Source organism: Podarcis bocagei, assembly GCF_964188305.1.
Source record: "Podarcis bocagei genome assembly, chromosome: 11".
Classification (NCBI taxonomy): domain Eukaryota; kingdom Metazoa; phylum Chordata; class Lepidosauria; order Squamata; family Lacertidae; genus Podarcis; species Podarcis bocagei.
In genome coordinates, this window is record NC_138136.1 from 50,514,635 (window position 1) to 50,533,087 (window position 18,453).

Here is an 18,453-nt window from a genome sequence, read left to right on the forward strand (position 1 = left end):
TAAGAGAATATTCACTGGTTTTGCAAATCTTACTCCCAACCTGACCTGCCTGTTCGCTGCTGAATGAAAGAAATAATTACTGAGAAAAACAAATAAGGATGCTTGCATTTAGTACCTGGAACCTGGGTAGTTCTAAGCAATCCAGGACAAAAAAAGTAGGGGAAAGCATTTGTTGTTCAGTGTGAGCCACAAAACACTGGACGGATCCTGTTTTCAGCACTTGGGTTTATTCTACATACATAGAAATTATTAATGAGTATGCCTCAGCAGTCTGCAGCTATGAAATTTTATTTTATTTTTAAAATCCAAACTTCCATCATTATCATGTAAATAATGCAATACATTTTGAAATTTAAATAATAATAATATATGGGTGGGTGGGTGCCAAAAGAAATATATTTCCATATATACACATGAGTATGTGCAGCGATATGTATAAAGAAAGAAGACAAGAACATATATAATAAAATTCAGTAAGAAAATAATCTAATTAACACTGATATTGAATTAACACAAAAAGTGTAAATAAATTAATTAATGAAGAGATTACAAAAATGGAGGGGCGGGGGAGTATTTATCTGATCATTTGTCTGATCATTGACTTGCTTGTTGATCCCACCTTAATGTTGTACAATGTTCCCAGTAATATCATAAAATTTTAGAGTTGTAAGGGATCCCAAGGTCATCTAGTTCAACTTCCTGCACTGCAGGAATCACATCTGACTAATGGCCAATGTACAATTTACAAGCAATATCCATAGAAATAAAAATACAACCTGAAACCACTAAAACAATTATATAAAATATACAAAAAGCAAATCAAACATGTATGAGAATGAACCAGGACAAAAAAAAATTACTCTTGAGGGTAAGCATTATAAATATGACATGCTACATCGTGCAAATGTGTTCATTTTGCAAATTGCAGACTTTTGTCACCCAAAGAGTTCTGCCCCGTAACCTACCAATCTTTGCTTCTGGAAACTTCTTGGCACCTAAGCCTTCTAGTACATGGCCATGTTTAATGTGTGTGCATTTGTGTTGCGTGTGCGTGTTGTAAAATGTATGTGGGATGCGTGATCAGGAGTTTGGGGGTTATTTTCCTTGGCGACATATACAGACTCTACTGAATGGCAAGTAGACATCTTCCCGTTGTTATAGCAACCAATTAGTATGCATGCCTGTTTAGGAAATATGTGGATTTGAAAATTGGAGACTGGATTTCAAATTGGCCTTCTTTCTTGGTTTTGAAATCAGTTTCTTGCTTCAGTCGCTCCACCGTGATGACCAAGAGTAGCTTACTCACCACTGAGTAGGCCGGATTTTCCTGATCTCTTACATTAGATCTATTCTAGGCATCTGCATTACTTGAGGAATAAGGCTCTGAGATTCCAGTTCTCATTCACTGTCATCAGGCATCTCCCAATTCTATGGGGAAATATTCAGGGCTCCAGTCTCCCCAAGTACAGCAAAGGCAACTATAGGACAGATGGCATTCCTGGCAGTGCTGATTTTCATCCTAGGCTCAAGGCCAGATCCATTTTATATTATTTTTTTAAGGGAAGAAGCATTGGCTCTGTGGACATCCTTTTTGGGAAGGACTTGAGGGAAGTCAATTAAACAAAACAACACTTCTGAAATTGCACACGAGACAGGCAGTGGGGTGTTGACAAAACTGCCAACAGTAATGTACAGTGGTGCCTCGCAAGACGAAAGTAATCCGTTCTGCGAGTCTTGCGGTTTTTTCGTCTTGCGAAGCACGGCTATTAGCGGCTTAGCGGCTATTAGCGGCTTAGCGGCTATTAACGGCTTAGTGACTTTAAGAAAAAGGAAACAAACTTGCAAGAACTCGCAAGACGTTTCGTCTTGCGAAGCAAGCCCATAGGGAAATTCGTCTTGCGGAACGACTCAAAAAACGGAAAACTCTTTCGTCTAGCGAGTTTTTCGTCTTGCGAGGCATTCGTCTTGCGGGGCACCACTGTATTAATGGCGGCCGGACCTGGAGTCTCAAGTGCAAAATAAAGGAAAGTATACGCAGCAACTATAATTAAAATGAATACGTGTGGTTAAATTTTGCAGGAACAATGCCTGACTTGAGAGCAGGCAGGATTCTCTTCTCCTGCCCACGTGGCTTTTTGTCACATCTGAATTGGCAAATGCACTATTTCAAAGCTTCTAAAGCCTTCTGCTGTCAATGAACTTGCAAGCGGTTTTGGAGGGTTATTCTTGTGGGATAACCAGCCTCATATAACCAACATGCTTAAGTCCAGTTAATGCATGAAGGGGTTAATACCATAGCTTAAGTTTCCTGCCAGGCTTCCTGCCATGTCACTTCCTCTTACCTTGGGAGGAAATAGGTAATCAAGCCTAATGCTCCCTACCCCCAGTCTACCTGAGAAACTCAGCGTGTCAAGAGCTGGTTGGTCTAGCTCAGCCATATGACTCTCACCAGCCAATAATCTAGGAACTTCTGCCATTTTGTAACAAAGCTAAGTTTTTCTGCTTGTGCACGTTTTCTGACTGATGCACATTCATCTGAGCTCTGAAGATTTTGTAAGTAGCCCATTTTAAAAAAGTTACCAAATGTGAGGTCTTTTCCTATGATGGGGAAAGCGGGGAACCTTGGAACAGCCTGTTTTAAAAGTTTAACAGCCTATATTTCCATGCTTTACTTTGCTGCATTTTTTGTGACTTTAAATCTCTGCTGGGGTTCCCTCACCAAAAAGTACTTGCCCCAAACTTGGGTCTTGGCCATCCAGGAGTGTGTGTGTGTGTGTGTGTGTATTCCTGCATCAACAATTCTAGGGTACACTTCAGCTCATTCAAGGTCTGTCAAGCCTACTTATTACCCATGCAAACCAGAAATGCCTCCATTTTCCCTCTGACTGCTCATTGCCAAAGACAGTCAGTAATGAAAATATTTTTATGATCGGCCTCTGATTTGCCCAGAGGAACCCTTGGCTACCTCCCAAGAAGCCCCCGGATCCTAGAAACAGGGTAGCCACCAATGGTATTCCATCCACTGGTGAAAGACATCCATTAAAGGAACAATTAGAAAAGTAATTTTTGATTATTCATCTTCTGCTGCAGCCGCCCCATGTTATGAATTCTGCTGGGGGGGGCAGTGGTTAACCCCTTAGATAGAATAAATATCAGGGGAGAGGGCTGAAGGGGAAAGAGGTGTTTTGGTTTTATGATTGTAGGCCTAGCTGAGAACTTTAAAACAGCTACGGCCTACAATATTGTCATAACAGATACAGTGGTACCTCGGGTTACAAACACCTCGGGTTACAAACACTTCGGGTTACAGACTCTGATAACCCGGAAGTAGTACCTCGGCTTAAGAACTTTGCCTCAGGATGAGAACAGAAATTGTGCGCCAGTAATGCGGCAGCAGTGGGAGGCCCCATTAGCTAAAGTGGCACCTCAGGTTAAGAACGGTTTCTTAACCTCCGGAACGAATTAAGTTCATAACCTGAGGTACCAGTGTAATAAGAAGGGTTGGAATGTGTTTGCTTTGGCAGAATTTCAGAATGAATGCACACCAATATTTTGATATCTATGCTGAGGACAGATTCACACAATACTGTATATATTTGGGGTGTAAAGCTAAGATGTCTGAAACTAGGGACAGGGAAGCTGTAGTCCTGCAGATGTTACTGGACAACAACCCCCATGATTCCCAACCACTGGCCACAAGCCCCCCCCTTGCTTTAAGCATACATCTAAAAAAGGAAAAACGAAAGACTACATGTCAGCAGTGTACACATTTATTATACAGGTACATGAATCACAGAGCTAACATTGGCTGCAAGTGCTGTTTAGGGTATGCTCAGTGGCAAACCTGGTTTTGCTGCTGCATAATGTGTGAAACACCCTGTTTTTACTTTCATCATGGATCACAAAGTAGAGCAGGGTGATGGATGCTTTGCAGAGAAGAAGTAGTAACCTCTGACTCCGTTTCTGGCATAAGTTGTCTATGCATTGTGCTTCAAATACTTCACATTGATTTCAGTGAAATATACACACCTATGGAATATTTATATAGCAATTATGAACAAGGATCACGGTTGCTTTTCTGCCAAGCCCCACAACGACATGGCAATAATACCGCTCAGCATTTGACTAAATGATGACTTGTATACACAGCTGAGTGCCAAAAATGGAATTATGCCTCCATTCTCAGGCTCATTTGTCAAACGTCAATTCAACAATGGAGCTCCTGTTCAAGACTGAAATAGCTATAACTATTAACTTGTTAATAAGTGAAATAAACACTTAGAGTGTTGCTTTGGGGAGTGAAAATGAAAGAAAGACAGTTGTGTAGGCCGTTTGTTATAATGTAGGAATAAATGTACATAATCACTTGTGCTTGATCACTAAAATATCTCTCCATCCCATGAACACAAACATGAGTCATACACATCTCTGCAAAGCAACTGGGATCATAATGTGTACTTTTAGGAAAGCAGATCGTATTATTTACTGCATGAGATTTTAGCACCGCAAAATATATTGCTCCAATAATTCTCTTCTTTTTCCTTCCCTCTGCTGAACCCGATGGCTTATCTAACAGTAGCTATTTAGTGTGATAATGGCGTTTGACAGATTGGATACAAACACCATTGTCACACTCCACAGCTCCAGCAGGAAAGAGGCACTGAGGAGTGGGGAGACGTGCAGGTCTAGATTTCCGAAATTATAACCACAGGTACCTACAATAAAACAGAGAAAGGGAATACGTTTAAAGAGGTGAACATGATAAATTCTGTAGGCAGAAATAATTTTCATTGTGAATTCAAGCTGTTTGGCAATCTAGACGGTCAACAGTTGATAAACCAATTGACTCCAACCTATAAATGTGGTTTGGCTGGAACCAATTTAGCCATACTGAGCCCAGCCTAGTAGCTCATGGTAAATGAAGCAGAAGGAGACTCTAGAATCCTGGTCAATACAGTAGGGTGTCTGGCCCATTCACTTTCCCTAAAATATTTTTTAATGACATTTTAGTTGTAAACTAAAATAGCCACAGCTTACTCGTTAAATCACAGCTATTGCTGAAGTCAGAGTAATAGAACTTACAATGGAAGAAACAACCAACCCTGCACTATAATTTCCCATTATATCAGCCTAACTATAACATATCATGCTTCAGAAACAGATAATATTCCAACTGAGCAATAGAAAGAAAATGCTGCAGTGTGGACTGCTCCCGTCTTTCTTTTGCTTTAGATCAGGCTTCCTCAACCTCGGCCATCCAGATGTTTTTGGCCTACAACTCCCATGATCCCTGGCTAGCAGGACCAGTGGTCAGGGATGATGGGAATTGTAGTCTCAAAACACCTGGAGGGCCGAGGTTGAGGAAGCCTGCTCTAGATCTCAAGCTGATTACATAGGATTTATCCCCCTGGTTTAGATCCCATACATGTTGCTCATGCCCCTTAGGGCAACATCCACCCCTGCCCTCTCTCTTGCCTTTGATGGGTTGTTCTTTAATGAGAAATGTGGACTGAACCAGTGATACTTTGAAAGCACTTTGAAGAAAATATCCTTAAATTCCCAGCTCCCAAACAGATTGTAGATTGAGTGAAGATTAAGGAGAGCACAAATCTCGCATGGGTATGAATGTCAAATGCTGTTGTTGTTGTTGTTGCTGCTGCTGCTGCTGCTGCTGCTGCTGCTGCTGCTGCTGTTGTTATTGTTGTTGCTGTTGTTGTTGTTTTAAACTACCCAAATGAGTAGATCAGGCTTTCTCCACCTTGAGTCCCCAGATGTTGTTGGACTACAACTCCCATCATCCCTAGGTAGCAGGACCAGTGGTCAGGGATGATGGGAGTTGTAGTCCAGCAACATGTAGGGACCGAAGGTTGAGAAAGGCTGTGGTAGGTAATGGGACAGATGCAGAATGCAGCCCGGAGGGCCTGTGGCTAAGCAAGATGAGTCAGGTACTTTTCCGAATTATGTGACGCAGTTTTCCAACCATATAATGTCTTCCGAAATGGAAATATTAGATGAAAATGTGCCTAAAGATGCACCAGTTTGCAAAAAAAAAGCATTAGGGAAAATGGCATCTATAAATGGGTATATTTGGAGAAAGGCAGAGGAAATTTCATCACAAACTGATATAGAAGTGTAGCAAACAAAAAAAAAAAGAGAGAGAGAGAGAGAGAAAGAGAAATTAAAATAATCTGAAACTGACAGGTATGTTCATACCTAATGGGACCTATCAGCCATTCAGGTGATGCAACTGGTGACCGTGACCCAATAGGACCTTACTGGTCACAGCAACACACTATTAGCTGATTTAAAACCCTACATCGGGCACCAGCCTGATTCGAAGTCTTCCTTAGTTCAACATAGTGTGGCAGAAACGCAGTTGGCACTCAGGCCTGGATTATTTCACATGCCCTAAACTGTGGCATTGAGTTGAGTATATTGCATCGTTTGTGGCATCACACCCTGAAAACTCAGCTGGTGCAGCAAACTCCTAGGGCACCTGTTGCACCTGAAGTATATAGAATTTTGGCTCCGTTATAGGGTACCCCTGCTCATTCCTTTGCCACCATTTTGGGGGATGGAGGGAAGAGGCAGGGCAAAATACTGTGCATTACTATGTTGCATACAAATAGCATCTTTCATGTTACCTGGAAGAGAACTTGCTTTTTTCTCGAAGATAAAGGAACTGCTTGCTTGTTGAACTCTTGCGTCTTAATACCAAAGTGGGTTACGATCCATAAAATCACAGATGCATTGTGGGGTTTCTCTTGACATGGCTTTGTGGAGAAGTCAAGCCTTGGTTCTTGACGCACGCTGTTGCAAATAGGAAAGGAAAAGGAAGTCAGAAGATTGGAGATAAGTATTCCAGTGTCAGAGCTCCCCCGCCCTTTCTCCTTCACCCCCACCAGAATCGTGTTTCACTCTTAATTTCAAAAGCCCCTTTGAAGAGAAAGAGAGAAAGATTTAACTAACCTGATTAAAGTGGCACTGTGGGTGTAAGGCTATTTTGTAAAAATGATTAGTTTTCAGAAGGAACAGGCATTTCATTTTCCTAAGTGCCCATTTTTTGTTCCTTCCCTAATGAAGGAAAACAATAAAAAGAGAGGTGTTTGTCAACCTTCGAGAAATGAAATGGAAAAGCTTGTCAAGGTGAGAAACTTGTTGGGGAAAGTGAAAGCCAATTTTTCCTTATGATACAGCAGGTTTGGCCTGCAGGATTCCATAGCGGGAAGGGGATGGCTTTTTCTGTTTTTTGTTGGAATGCTTCTGAAACAAAGATAATCGGGAACAGACACATGATTCTTTTCAATCTGGACAACCTTTGTGTTACAAACACCAGCAAGGGTTCAGCTCCAACCACACATTTTCCTCTTTGTGTAACTGGGCGGGGGGAACTTTTGCCAACTCACACCCAATATAGTACGTACTGGGGAAAAGTCAGAATCAAAGGTCTGGGGGTGAATCTGTAGTTTGAGGGTAGAGAAGAGATTCATGCAGAAGACCCTTTGGTAAATCTGCTTTAAAAAATAATGACCACATAGTTAATGACCTGGAGGGCCCCTGCCCGGGTTCAGTGGACAAATAGCCTGATCTGGTGCAAGGTGGCTTCTTCCTACGATCTGTATGTTGATAGTACTGGGTGTAACTGACTGGGATGTGGACCCACTGAACTGCATCCAAAACTGGGGCCAGACCTGATAGGGGCAACCCCAGTCACATGCCTGGTGGGATCTGATGTAACCATCAGAATGTGCACACAGCTGAGGCGAGCCAACAGAGTTGGCCCAAAGCATTGTGTTGCCTGAGAAGGACAAGATGGCACCCTCATTCCATTTATGGAACCAGAATAGACTGGCTGTGGAATATTACTTCAACTCTGGGGATGGGGCAACTGAGGGCTAACTTAAGAGGGCACAGGGTAGGCCGCATGAGCGTCAACATCTCTCTGCTGCTCCCCCACACCTTCAACATCTGCCACCTGAGGCAGCCTCCTCACTCCTGCCTAACAGTAGGGCTGGCCCTAGCCATTCTGCAGCTTCCCCTTGACACTATCTACCTCACATCAGACATTTTTTCTCTCTGCTTGTAAGTACTGGAACCAGGCTGAGAGTAATGCGCTTGCTGCAAAGGATGAGAAGGGAGAGGGAACAATAAGTGTGGCTGTCTCCATCATGGCTAGTTTTAGCCGCAATGTTGACTTCCCCAGCTTGCTGTGTGAACAACCACACCACAGATGGTAAACATATTTATGTAAGTCACAGAAAGGCCGTTGCAGATGCAACATGGAGCAATGTCTGCTGAGGAGGCAGCAGATCAGGCCTCAAGGGAGCGTGACACGGCCATCGCTACCACTGCAGCAGCAGGCAATGCATTCCTTGGAGGCCGGATCTGCTGCCCCTGTGGATCCTGCCACCCAAGGCAGTCGCCTCAGCTTGCCTCATGGGTGGGCAAGCCCTGGCTCTGCCTCCATAGCTGGAGGCAGTTGGATATCTGTTGTTGCTTGTGGTTTCCCACAGACATCTGGTTGGCTGGCCACTGTCAGAACAGGGCGCTGGACTAGATGGGCCGTTGGCCTGATCCAGTAGGCTCTTAAGAGGAAGAGCTTCCCTCTGGCCTTGTTCTCTGCTGCTCAGAGTTGCAGTCTAGAGAGCCTGGCCTTGCACTGTCTTTCTGCTAAGCTTTCTGTCTGCGCAGTCATCTAAATGTGCACCCAACCACAAACCTTCCACTTCATTAAGGGGCTATTGTTGTCATGCAAATCGGTGCTTTTCAAACTATGAAGTGGTGGGTTAGCAATTCCCCAGCCCCAGTGTGCCAGGGACAGGTACCATATGTGGTCTTTGAAGCATCCCACCCAACCTGGGTTATGATGGAATCACCACAGTCCAGCAGCCAATGGCTCACGGAGAGGCGCCTGTCTGTGAAGCACCACTTTGAGTAGCACAGAGGTAAATCATGGTTAACCTTATGAGAACAATTATTGTTGTAATGACTTAAAAAAACCCAAACAAACGAGGCATTGTGCAGAAATGGGCTACTTTTAAAATGAGGCTGCATTTTAAATTGCATTTGTAACCTGTATTTTACATTGGTCCCGGTCGCCCCCACATTATGTTTTTACTGTGATTTTAATAGTGTCAGCTTCCCTGGCTGGGGAGGGTGGGGTATAATAATAATAATAATAATAATAATAATAATAATAATAATTAAATACAGGCCCAGCCCAATGGGCTTGCAACCTAATTTAGACAGAAATAAAATTAAAAAGAAAAATTAAAAACTAAGAATTGGAAGAGAAGGCATATTATCTCAGAGGAAATGGAAGGGACACCTAGGGTCATCTAGTACAACCCCCACAATGCAAGAATCTAAACATGCAGTCCCCTATCCAACTTGATGGGACCCTGCTTAGCTTTGCAAATGTGTGAGCAGTTTTACTGCTGAACCACTAACAGTTAGCCTTATACAGAGCCAGTGGCTCTCCTGGATTTTAGGGAGGGTTCTCTCCCAGCCCTACATGCAGATGTCGGGGATCAAATTTGGGAACTTCTGCAAGCAAAGCAGATGCTTCACCACTGAGCTACAGCTCTGCCCTTTACACACACACACACACAAGCTGAAATAAATTAGTCTTGAGGCATTTTTTTTTAAGTGGAAGATAAGCGGTTTGATGAATATCAGTGAGTATAAAGAGTTCCACAGAAAAGGATAAAGGATAGGAAAAGGTCAAGGGCATGGAACAGAAGAAAAGGTTTAACTAGCTTTAACTAGTGACAATGAACCAGAGGAATGCACAGGCAGAGGAGGCAATTATAGTGGGGCCAGAGATGAGAGATAAACTGGAGAATAAATACAGCTGAACGGGAAGGACAATATAAAACCTGACATCCTAAAAGGAAAAGGTAAATAGTAAAATGGGATCAAAATTAGAGCAACATGACTGAATTTAGACATGTGCCTCTCCTCCAGAGGTGAAAGGCAACCCACAGCAGAGACACACTAGATTTCATGTTAAATCCCCATAGGATAGCGAGGCTTTCTGGGTATCTGGTGTGGCCAGAAACTCACTCCAGAATCCCCATCAAGTGATGGGGGGTTCTGCAGAAGTGATCTAAGCGAAAATATATTTTTCCAGAGATTTTCCTAAGGCCTCATCTGCACCATACATTTAAAGCAGTATCATACCACTTTAAACAGTCCCGGCTTCCCCCAAAGAATCCGGGGAACTGGGTGATTTGGTTCTTAGGAGGCCTGTATTCCACGAACAGAGCTACAATTCTCAAGAGTGCTTTAACAAGCAATCTCTCTTCTCGGGGAACTCTGATGAGGCCTGAGAAATAAATGATTGGAAACCATTGCAAAGAGGCCATTCAGCATTTTCACAGGAAAGCACTGTTGTCAAGTGAGCTAGAGTAGAGCTCCAGTTTGCAACAGTAAACAACACTCACACTGGGAAAACACAGTCCTTGTAAATCTGGTAAAAGTGGGAGGTATGAAAGAGTGAGTTATCTTGAGGGCCAAACTAAACGTTCGCTTAATTGCACAGGATGCATTTCATTTTATTTCTTTATTTAATGCATTTATACCCTGCTTTTCACTGTGAAAATTCCTTGGTAGCACTAAGAAAGCTGTTTTGCCAGTGAAAATATTTTTGCTTGTGCAATGGAACGTTCCCCCACTCTCCTCCAGGCACCCTAAATCTGTTCTAGAGTTTCCCTCAACCCTCTGGAGTAGACCTGGGTAGAGTTCAGGTCATGCACAGAGGCAGAAGAGGAATTAAAGTCCCACCGTGGAAGTGGAAATCCTTGCTTGGTGACGGGATACATTAACAGGATACTGTACTATGGGAAGAATTCAATGCAGTGCTAAGGAGATTGCTCTATCGGTGCAAGAATTTCTGCTTGCCTGATAGAATTAGCTCACCTTTCCTCCAGACGCATGCGATTCTAGGATTCTCCCCCAACCCAAATTGGGGGGATACAGAGAGAAGAGTGGGGCGGGGGGAGCCCAATTGCACTAGCAGAAATCCTTGCACAGGCTTCTGCTACTGGGACCGATTAGCTGAGTCTGACCCTAAATGTCTCAAAGTACTTTGTATGGGTAGATGATGGTGGTGGTGGTGGTGATGATGATGATTCTTACAGAGAAGTCAGTGAGCGAGGAATGGTAGCTTGCATTCCCACCCACCACCCACCTTGACTAAATTGCCCCCACTCCTTGTCCACACAGATAGGAAGGAGCCTTAGAAAAAGCCCCATTAGCACCAACGGATACTCCCTTCCAAGGTTCCTAGTCAAGTTGTGTGTGGTGTGTGAGAGAGAACTAATCTCCAGTCCACTCATGGTAGAGTGAAGAGATAAGTCTCCACTCACACATGTAAGAATCACCCCTCTGCACCTATAAGCAATTGAAGATGAACGAGCAAAATTTGGCAAACATCTAGTTTGAGAGGTGAGAAAATAAAATGGACCAGCAATGTGGCAAGCCTAGTTGGGAAGGGGGGGGGGTGAGGGAGAGCTCAACTTCCACCCTCCCCACAGCGTTATCAAGGACTCATCATAGTATAGCAATTACTCGGAGGGAAACAGAAAATGAACAGCAGAGAAATATTGGTTCCTAGGGTTTGTCATTCTTTCCAAACCTCATGGTTATTAGACGTGGAGTTGACAAGGCGGCTGCTTGCTAGCAGAAGGGAGGAGAGGGCTGCTGAGGCCTGCTGGTAGCCCCATGGCAACGAATGCCCCCTACGTTCCCCTGGCATCCCCTTTGGTGGATTTCATGGCTGAAGGATGGCGTGGGAGCGACGTGAAAGCAATTGCTGAAAACCGGCAAAGGAAAATATCAGCGAGGAACAATTGCGTAGCTGACTGCGCTCCACGCAGGAGAAAGGATTTGAAGAAAGCTGTTGTCGTTTATATAAATCTAATATACTCCCTGATAAAAATCCAATCGTGCTTATTATTAGCATCATTATTTTGTCAATTTTCAACTAGCTTTTGTTCTCAGGGCTCACTGGAGCTAATAGCAGGAATGCCTCCTCTCCAAAAACTGCACATTCAGAGTTAGTTAAAATATTAAAATTTGGCAGCCAGCTTGGTGGGGTGGGGGAGTCGCTGCAAACTCACAAAGCGCCCTGCCTTCTCGTCTGTCTGCTGAGAAAACAGCAACTTGCGGTTTTGCATCTTGCGGGTGAAGAGCTGTGATTCTGGGTAACAGCTCTGATGTTAACATGGCCCATGCAAGTGGGCCACTGACATGAAATGTCTTTCTTCCTCAAAGTCAGCATAATCACACTATTTATGGGAGGAAAGCTTTGAAAAGTATTTGAGGATATGATCGTGGTTGCCGCTAATGGCACGTACCTCTCGGTACCAATTATCCACCCATCAGTTTGAACCCCTCATTCCTTTTTAATGAAACACGCGAAAGTGATTTCGCTTACCGTCCTGTGGGATTGCAGCATGATCTTATTTTTGTCTTGTGCTTTAAAGCTCCTTTGCTTTTGCTTTTCTCTCAAGTGCTGAACGCTGTTGTTCTGTCTATACGGTTTACTAGAAGAGGCATTCAGAGCATCTGTTCCCCAAACTGGCTCCCCCTTGGCCTTTATGGGATCCGGAGTTTTTAAGTAAACAACCCAGCCTGATAAGTCACATTAAAATATTGATCCATGTGGGACGGCTTTCGCTCCTCTGCATGGCCGAGGGTGGTTTGCTTGGACGTAGTAAGCCAAGGGGGGGGGGGAAGGGGGGTAACTATAAGTTATTTATCCTCTTTGCTTGGGACAGAGTTGTAGAATCGGAGGCTAAGAGAAGGGAATTGTTAGATTATGCCAGACCTACTGAAAAAAGGTTAGAGTATTCTGAAGGTTAGAGTATTTGGAATTCTCTTTCTGTGTTGGTTGTTTGATAATTGTTTGTAAATTTCAAAACCTGAAAAAACCCCTAAATAAAATACAGCAAGGGAAAAAGAAAGAAAAAAGGTTAGAGTATCTCAATGCAACCACATACAGTGGTACCTCAGGTTAAGTACTTAATTCGTTCCGGAGGTCCATACTTAACCTGAAACTGTTCTTAACCTGAAGCACCACTTTAGCTAATGGGGCCTCCCGCTGCTGCCGCACCGCCAGAGCACGATTTCTGTTCTTATCCTGAAGCAAAGTTCTTAGCCTGAAGCACTATTTCTGGGTTAGCAGAGTGTGTAACCTGAAGCGTATGTAACCCGAGGTACCACTGCACAAAGCAGAGATAATCCCAGAGGCCTTGTTCTGTAACACAGCAGATAAAACAGTAAAACTGTTTTCTGGACCACACCAGATAGACTGCAGGTAGGGGCAAATATGACTGAAAACTCCTCCATATAAAAAAAAACCCTCTCCATATAGTAAGCAAGCACATAGGGGAAAGAGTTATTGTAAATAACTAATTTACTGAATGTGCTTGGAGTGATATCTACAGTGAGCTTCCATTTGAGCCTTCACTTACATTCTGGAATGATAGTATCAAGAAACAAGTCTTTTCTATACCAAGGGCTGTTTGTGAAGACCAGGCTCAAATTCCACTGAAATCCATGGATGTTAGTCACAACCATATCCCCGTTTCATGGTTGGAATGGGATGTGCAGCCCAAACTTAGGCTCCTTTACTTGAGAACACACCCTGCTGAGTCAAATGGGACTTCCTTCAAATGGGTTATAGCTCTGCAGCAAGTGGCTGGCATTAAAATAGTGCCAGGGTCAATTTTAGCGCTACACAGAGTAGTGGTCAAGACTGACTAGGGTTTATGAATTTCAATGTTATTTGAGTTCTTTGTTACTCAGAAAATATAACACACTAGCAAACCCAGAGACCTACAGATGAAGGGCAGTATACAAATTTAATAAATAATAATTTCATTACTGTGAAGTTCATCTAAACAAGCAGGCTTTGGGGAACTGACTGCTTTTGATGAAAGGGCTGCTGCCGTGCTGTTTTTATTGTAATTATCTGTATGTTTTAAGCAGATTTTATATATGTATATAGTTTTAATTTATTAATGTTTAAGTGTTTTTAATTATTGTTTTTTTCTATGTTTTCAGCGTTCATAGAGCGGCTTATTATTGGTTTCCTGACACTTGTGTTATTTGCAAATAGATTATTTTCCCCCTAGAAGGAAATAACACAGAGATGAGTGCTAAGCTTGCTGTCTAGTCTTCCAGAAGTGGCCTTTATGTTCCATGAAAGCACACATACAATGCAGAAATTAACAGATAGGAAAACATCAGGAAGGGGAATAATCTGTCATGTGAATGCAGCCTAACAGAGTTATGCAGCCAAATAGATTTGAAACAGCTGAGGAACTGAGAGCAAAGAACAAAAATAGCAGAGAAGCAACAACAGACCAGGGGAAGAAGAGATGTTGAGCAGCATCAATATAATACAAATATTTTATGGCTTTTTTCTTCACCATAGCTTGTTCACCAGCAACAAATGTGCTACTTTTGAAGCAGAATTCAAACCAGGGGGTTATTTGGAGTGGATGCATCCCTAACTTACACTTAGCCTCGTTTGGTGATCTTTTTGTTCTGTGCCCTTTATTTTCCGTGTTAATAATTTCCCTGTGTGAGTTCACGGTGATACAGCATCTCGCCTTTGGTCGCTTGCCCACCTTGTTGCTACAGATGAGACTTTTGAAGACTTGTGCAATGAAAATTTTGCAAAGGGTATGGATTTCCCCCATCACATGCAGCTGCCAACCCAAAATGTAGGGTTGCAAAAGTCATGTGTTCCCAGCTTGACCCAGTTCTTTGGAAGGTCATGCCAAGTAATTTTGAAACAATAGTCCAGATTCCATGAATTCACTTGCCTGCTTGCCAGCAGGCCACTACCTCTCAGTCGTCTGGCCAATGCTTGGACTCACATGTGAATGCACATGACTCAGGAAAGGAAGGGGGTCAGCACTGGCCACATATAGAAGCTTGGATACTAAGCCAAGCCAAAATTTCTGCCTGATGGGTTTCTGGCGGTATTGAATGAATCAGAAGAGAAAGGTCACAAAGAGTGATGCTGAAGTATCATCATGGGGTTTCAAGGGTGAAAGGAATCTTTCAAAGTTATGCTTAGTTATCAACCCTTGCACAGATAAGAGTTGGATATTCTTAAACCCCATTCAACAAACATATACCAAGAGAGTAAGGGGTTTTCCATTGCACCAACTGGTTTTTTGAAATGCAGGAAGCACGTTTTGGAGGAACAAAGAACAAGTTGAAAACGGATGTGGACTCAGAATAGGGTGACTTGCCCATCTCTGCCACAGGCCCACCAGAGTCATTGACCCTAATATGGCGTGGATTGTGCGTAGTTGCATGTGATTAAAAGAATATAAGAAGATTCTGCTGGACCATAAAAAAATAGAAGAAAGTTCTGCTGGACCAGGCCAGTGGCCCATCGGGTCCTGCATCCCGTTTTCACAGTAGCCCACCAGATGCCTATGGGAAGCTCATAAGCAAGATCTGAGCACAACAACAATCTCCACTTCTATGGTTTCCAGCAAAGCGGGTTCTCCTTCATGGAGAGCACATGTTGCGGTGGGAGCAACCATGACCTCCCCTGTCGCTGGGCAGGTTTGTTTGGATGGCCATGAATTTGATTGGACACCTTCAGTTGTTGCTGGGGAAAAGTTATTGTTGCAATTTTATTTGATTGATGGGGGTGCTATAAATGTTCCCTGTGTGCAGCGTTGAGCTTCCTCTTTTCGCTGCGCACATCAGATTACCCACCCACCCTCCCTTTATTTAGGGTTTGTTCATGCTGACCTTGCTATGCCTGTCATGGGGTCGTCTGCTTTGGGCAGGGGCCTGGTAGGAATTTTACCATTTGGCTGATTGGCTGGTGCCATTTGGGTTTTGCCTACTGCGTGGCAAATTGTCACAACTTGTAAGGTTGCGGTTAGGCATTGGTTAATTTTTGGTTGGTGGAGGGGATGTGGTTGGCTGTGCCTGCCCCTCCAATGCTGCTGCTGCAAGGGTATTCCGTTAAAGGAATCCAGGGGCTCTCCATGCTTTTGTCCGAATCCCTGGCAAAGGGCTAGGGCCACGCAAGAGCCCCTGGGAGCATTTGGGGAGAGGTGAGAACCTGGTGCCCAGCTTTAATCTCTCCCCAAAATTGTTTACCCTTACTTCCACAGGGGTGCGATTGTCAGTTTTGTTCCTACCTCCAAGTGGGAACAGATAGTCGCTAACCAATGCCTAAGCAACCACTCACATACTGTAATTCAATAAAGTTGTGGCCAAAATTATGCCAAAAACCAAAACAAAAACGATCTTTGAACCGTGTTTTTATTCGGGGGTGTCTTGGGGGTCTTCGACACGCAACCAGTATTTATGGACCACAATTAGAGTGAAAGTAACTGAATTAGTGAAAGTAAGATACACCAATTCATTATATTCAGGAGAAATTGCTTGCAAAAATGTGTGTATTAGGAGACTAACTACTGCTTTATTATTTATTTGCCACCCATCTGTGTTGCCCCAGCCTCTCAGGGCGGCTTCCAGCAAAATATAAAAACACCATAAAATATCAAGCATTAAAAACTTCCCTATACAGGGCTGCCTTCAGATGTTGTTTTCTACAAGTCAGAGGATGTTACACAGGGCAGGCACCACTACCAAGAAGGCCTGGTTCCCTGTAACTTCACTTCTTGCAGTGAGGGAACTGCTAGAAGGCCCTCAGAGCTGGACCTCAGTGTCTGGGCTGGAAAAAGGGGATGGAGACACTCCTTCAGGTATATTGCACACTTAAATGCTGATGACTTTTCATGAGGACTTAAAAAAATAAATAAATCACAAAATCATGGATCTGTGGTGAACTGACTGGGAAAATGAGCAATGGAAAGAAACAAAAATGAACAGATTTCTCCATTCCTGCTTTAGAGGACATGTGGAGAAAAGCTTCCTTTGAGTTTTCTCCAGCCTGGTTGCCTGGTCTTACAGCTCTGGTTACTGGAGAGGGACTCTCTGCTTTGCTCAGAGATCCTCTCTGTCATAGATGGAAGGACTGGAATTGGCTCTGCAGTGGAGCTAATTTCTCCCAGACATTAAGTCAGAGATGAAAACCTGAGGCCTTCCAGATGTTGTTGGACTCGAACTCCTATCATCCCTAACCATTGGCCATGCTGACTTGGACTGATGGGAGTCAGAGTCCAACAACATCTGGAGAAACACAGCATACCCATCAACATTTGTCTGATGAAAATAGGTGAAGTATACTCGGGAGTCGAGTGGATTTCATGCTCTTTATTCAGCTCATAGTAGTGAGGAATGCCAGTTCCCCCGAAATGTCTGCTTTATATACATTATTTACACAATGGGCCCCACATGATTGGCTAATTCCAGGATTCTCCTGTGGGCCAATCAGGTTGCGGATTCACTTCCACCTGGAGTTGGATTGGGTGGCTCCTGTGGACCAATCAGACTGCTGCATTCTGGATCCTTTTGTTCTAGGACCAATCAGACTGCTGCATTTTGGATCCTATTCAACTCAGTACATAACAATAGGGATGTTCTATTCCATTATTATTATTATTATTATTATTATTATTATTATTATTATTAATACTCCATCTGTCTGACTGGGTTGTAGCAGGCACTCTAGGCAGCTTCCAACATATATAAAAACATAATGAAACATTAAAAAACTTCCCTATACAGGGCTGCCTTCAGATGTCTTCTAAAGGCTGTATAGTTACTTATCTCCTTGGCTTGGAGGTCACATACCGTAACTCCAAACCCTCCAACATTTCTCCAATGAAGATAGGGACATTCTAAGGAAAATCGGGACATTCTGGGATCAAATCAGAAACCGGGATGGCTTCTGTATATCTGGGACTGTCCCTGGAAAATAGGGACACTTAGAGGGTCTGCCACAAGTTTCCTGTACGAGGCTGCATGGACTTTTTTCTTCTTGATGTCCCAGTTAACTAAAGTTATTTTGACAAGACTCATTGAAAGGAAATGAACTTATGATAGTCATGAATAACAAGGCTTAGGGACCAGTTAATTTTTTATTGCATACAGGCTGTACCATCTATAATTGTGGCTTCAGGGACCTGTGAACATCACACCTAGTACAGGCTGCATCACCTATAATCTTGGCTTCCTATTATATCATATGGAAGAAGCCTTTAAACTGCTAAAGGCATAAAAATCCTGAACTATCTTTTCGTGTGGCTGAGAGAGCATAACAATGCACCATTATTTCCAGAGCACTTAAGGTGCACTAGGCATGAAAATGTGAAGACAATTCATACCAAATCCCTGACCACACTTACTAATAAAGTTTGAGACAGTAGGCGTCAGAGAGGGAACAGAAAGAAACCATGTCAGTGTTGAGCAGAAGGGAATAAAACCGGAACGGAGAAAAGCTGCAAACCAATTACAATCCTATGCCTGTTCCCTCAGAAAGAAGCCCCGCTGTTCTTTTTC

General features: G+C 43.3%; 1 long non-coding RNA gene across 1 annotated transcript; it reads right to left on the bottom strand.

Annotated features, from left to right (window-relative positions):
- Positions 1 to 3,754: 3,754 nt before the first annotated feature.
- On the bottom strand, positions 3,755 to 12,592 carry LOC308597381. Its single transcript, XR_014012904.1, has 3 exons — positions 12,440 to 12,592; positions 6,645 to 6,810; positions 3,755 to 4,715 (listed from the first exon to the last, which is right to left on the bottom strand). It is a non-coding gene; the product is annotated as an uncharacterized lncRNA (long non-coding RNA).
- Positions 12,593 to 18,453: the final 5,861 nt, after the last annotated feature.